The sequence below is a fragment of the Glycine max genome, chromosome 6 (assembly GCF_000004515.6).
Source record: "Glycine max cultivar Williams 82 chromosome 6, Glycine_max_v4.0, whole genome shotgun sequence".
NCBI lineage: Eukaryota > Viridiplantae > Streptophyta > Magnoliopsida > Fabales > Fabaceae > Glycine > Glycine max.
The window spans coordinates 9638090-9642682 of record NC_038242.2 but is presented as its reverse complement, the minus strand read 5'-3'; positions in this window follow the sequence as shown (position 1 = coordinate 9642682).

The window sequence follows — 4593 nt, the reverse complement described above, 5'->3', positions numbered from 1 at the left end:
TATTATAAAATAGACTTTTAATATCAATTTCTTTTTTTACTTTTAACATTAAATATGAATTGATGTTAAAATGATCGACATTAAAAATATCAATTTTAATATTAATTATAAAAATTATGTTAAAATTCACTAAATAACATAACTAATACCATATAATAAATATATAAAATAAAATAAAAATACAAAAACAACTTTGATTTTTAACAAAATCGATATTATATTGTAAGATGTATCATAACAATTGTTCTACTTTTCTCTAATCCAATTAGCAGTACGTGGCTATCAAAGAAAATCCTCATATGTACGTTTCTTCTATTGGCCCCGCAGGAATTGACCATATGAAAATGAAAATCTAAACAAGAAAGTAATTCAGATGTACGTGATTCAATTCGTTGCCTTGAATATATGGACTTCGCTTGCTATCTTCTTTCTATGTCTATTGACAGACAACCATAACTTAGGATTTTGTTGAATAAATAAATACAAAAACGACCAAGGAAACGTCCAGCGTAAAAGTTAATTAGTTTCCAAGTAGGTACTGACACGCATCACTGTATTATTTTATTCTGCAGGCGTAGGTTGTCCGAGCATGCGTGACTAACAACGTGTGGTTAATATCTAAACTTCGGGTATTAATTATCATGCACACATCAATCCATGCTTTATCAATTCGTGTTATTTATAAATTATTATTTTTTAATTTTGTTCTTTATATTATTTTCAACACTTAATTATCAGAAAAAAAAATATTAAAAATAAAGATTATTATTGGTCCATATATGAAAATAATAGAATAATAGATGAATATTAATAATAATATGAAAAAGAGAATGTGAAATGATAATTTAGACTAAACATTTAATTAGTTATTAGTGGAATTAATTGAATGTATAATTATATTAGGAAATAATTAATTTTTTTTATTTTCAGACATATTTAATAATTTAACTTTTTTTTTTAATATTGATGATTCCTGAAAGTGATTAATATATAGGAATCAAAGGAAAACAAATTTTTAATCCCGGGTGTCATGGAACACAAATGGAATATAATCTCTCCTAAACGAGAATTTAAGTTTTCTTCAAGAAAGCGAGTGCATCATATTAGAAAAAGAAAAATCAAGAAAGGACGAGCACTCGGCTTTTAGTAGTATAACGTTTCTTTCACTCTATATTTTTAAATTTTTTTTTTTATAAATCGATAAGTTCCCCACTTTCTAATTGGGATGAAAAAGGAGTGTAATTGTGTAAAACCATACATAAGTTTTCTCTGATTTATATCAATAAAGGATGTAATGATAGCCGAATAGGTCTAAAAAGTAGAATCTCAAAATATGATAGTCTTTGTTTTGATTTGGAAGAGGCGGCTGCTGGTGAGTGCTATGATGTTAACAGCCACAAAAATAAGCGAACTGCCGAAATTTATCTATAGTCTACTCTTTAAATGAAATTATTTATTTTTTGTCGCTTTTTCATTTTTATTTTTGTTTTTTGGTTTGTATGGTTTCTGGGTATATATATTCACTGAATAGGAATTTTAATTTAGGTTGTACTTTTTTTATGGTAAAATGTTTCATTATCTGCAAATAAGTAAATTAAAAACATTAGCAATTGACAACCATGGGAATATTTTCCTTCAAGAATGTGGGGAGGGGGCATTATTGTTTCCAAATTCCCTCTCCACCCCAAATATATATTTATGAACTGGCTGGTAGGGTGCATCCCGAAACGCGGTACTTCTCTTAGAGGAAATGGGCAAAGAGGAAGAAAAATTAGAAGCTGCTATTTATATTCAATCTCATGTAAAAGAAAAAATACAGTTAAGAAGATTTGATTGAATTGGTTGAATAGACTATGAGTATTTTAAACCTTTGGTATATGTTCAATTTCTATAAATAATAAAAATAAATAAATAACTAGGGTTTTAGCACACAGTAAAAGTGAGTGTTTATATCCAATATATATATATATATATATATATATATATATATATAAAGCAAACTTATCTAAACAGATCAAAAACTAACGAAAACCCAAAAAATTACATTTAATGGATAGGATTGGATCAGCTTTTGGACAGGACAGGAGAAGGGCCCAAGCCCCAGCGTTATGTTGCATTTTCATAGATTATTCCGTAAAGAGAATTAACATAAATATAAAAAACTATACTATATAATACTTCAGTAATAGGCTATCAATATCCTCAAAAATATTTTAAACAGAATTAAAAATATGCTTTGTATAGATAACTAATCGTATTTATTATTTTTTTACCTTTTGTATAATATATATTAAAAAATATAAGCAGGCGGAGTGATAAAATAACAACGATATTATTCATAATTTAAAAAATTACACATATTAGTCGCTTAATTTACTTTGTAAAGAAATTAATTATCATAATACATGTTAAAACATTTTTTTCTACATGAAATGCAAATTTTATAAAATTTAATTGAATAAGTGAAATAAATCAATTAAAAAAATAAACACGCGTGTATATCCAGAATCTGACGTCTTTCTATTCAAGACGAGTAAGTAATATCACCGCATAATTGCATAATAAAGAAAATAATGAATACAAAAATTTTATTGATTTTGTTCATAACTAAATAATTTGAATATAAAAACCATGATATTAATGGAATAAATCATTTTTTTTACTGCAGTAAAAAAATATGGATTAATTAAGTTTTTAGTCCCTTAATTTTTCTAGATTTTAATTTTTAGTCTTAATTTTTTTACAATTTTTAATTCTTCATTAATTTTCTGTGAGGATTTTTTAGTTTTTCTAAAAAAAAATTGTCTATTTTTAGTCCTTATGTATTTTAATTACTCAAAACTATTTCTTGTTTTGCCAATTTTTAATCTCTTATTTATTTTATATTTGAGATTAATTTTTAACAATAAAAATAAATGAGAGACTAAAAATGAAAAAAAAAATTAGAGGAACTAAAATAGCAACAAAAAGTTAATGAAGGATTAAAAGTTAAAGAAAAATATTTTGAGACTAAAAATTATAATATAAAATAATTAAAGGAATAAAAACTTAATTAACTCAAATAAATAATTTAACTTAAAGAGAGGTATTCCATTAGGATTTTAAAAGAAAATTTAAAAGTAAAAAAATTCTTTGAATTTTAAAAGACTTTATAGGAATATAATGATTTTTAAAATTTTCTTAAAAGATTTTTAAGATTAAAATTTTATAGTTTGAATTTTAATAAATTTATAATTATTGAATTCACAATATTTGAAATGACTATATGAATTTATAAGATTGTATATTATGAATTTTTAGAAACATTCGCATTTTAACAAATAAATGATAAATTTTTAGTAGAAAAAAGTAAAACCAATACAAACTTTTTCAATTCAATCTTTGGAAAGGGAACGGAAGCTAAAAAAAAACATGCAAACTACTTTTTTTTAAAGCTAATAAATGATTTTATTAAATAATGTTCTAAGCACAAGTAGTGCTCGAACAATATCAAGTAACAGAGTTTACAAATGTGCATCTCCTACACAACAGCTATTAAAAAATACCAACATAAAAGTGTCTTGCTCCCTATGAAGATTGCATTCCATATGATAAAACGGAAATTAATCTGCTAAATACAATTCAATAAATAAGCCTGCAGATTCATTTTTGTTGTCTATATTTATCCCTTCACTAATAATGACATTATCTCTCGAGCATTATGTGTAGCTTTTTATCAGCCCACTATGTGTTTGACACATTACTCCACTAGCACAACAATACAAATATTGGCTTGTCTTCCACGTATGGATTTCAGAAAAAAGCTTCCTCAACATCAATTGAATTTTAGTTTGTGCTACCAAATCCTAAGCAGAATTTACGAGATTTTCTTTGTTATCAGCAAGATACCCCACCAGAATTACAAAGCATTTGATAAGGATGCAAATACTATACAACCAAAATGATTATGGTATATTTACCAGGCAAGAATGAAAATATTATACAACCAAAATGATTAGAAGCCCCATGTGTGCAGACCCATACCCGTGTTATTGATGCACATAAGACAAATCCCAACAAGCAGAATTTGAGAGATGTCGGCAAGAAAAAGAGGAAGAAACCGGTGGAAATTTTTTTAAAAATCTAAAAATTTTAAGAGTTTGAGTGAAATTATTTGATAGATATGGTATTTATATTTTTTACAACAAAAATCGTATGCAATCTATTTTAGTAATAACTCATTAAAATTTGTGAATTTTTAAATATCAACAAACTTTTTATAAGTGGTACAAAATTTTAATTAAATATCAATAAATTTTATTATATTCTTTAAAAAATTCTAACTAATAATTTTGAATAAATATAAAAAAAATTAAAATCTTTTAAAATCCTAAATAGACTATCTTATAATATAACCACTTAAATAAGACACAAAAGAAACTAAGTAGGATTTTAAGCTAAGGAAACAGAATATTCAATCCTGAACCCATGATTCCTGCTTCTACTATACTGTACGTGAATAAATAACCAACCAAAAGAATTCCACATGCATTCCCACACCCACCACACCATAAATGTTGTCAATCCTCCGATAAAAGCCACCGACAGGGTGTG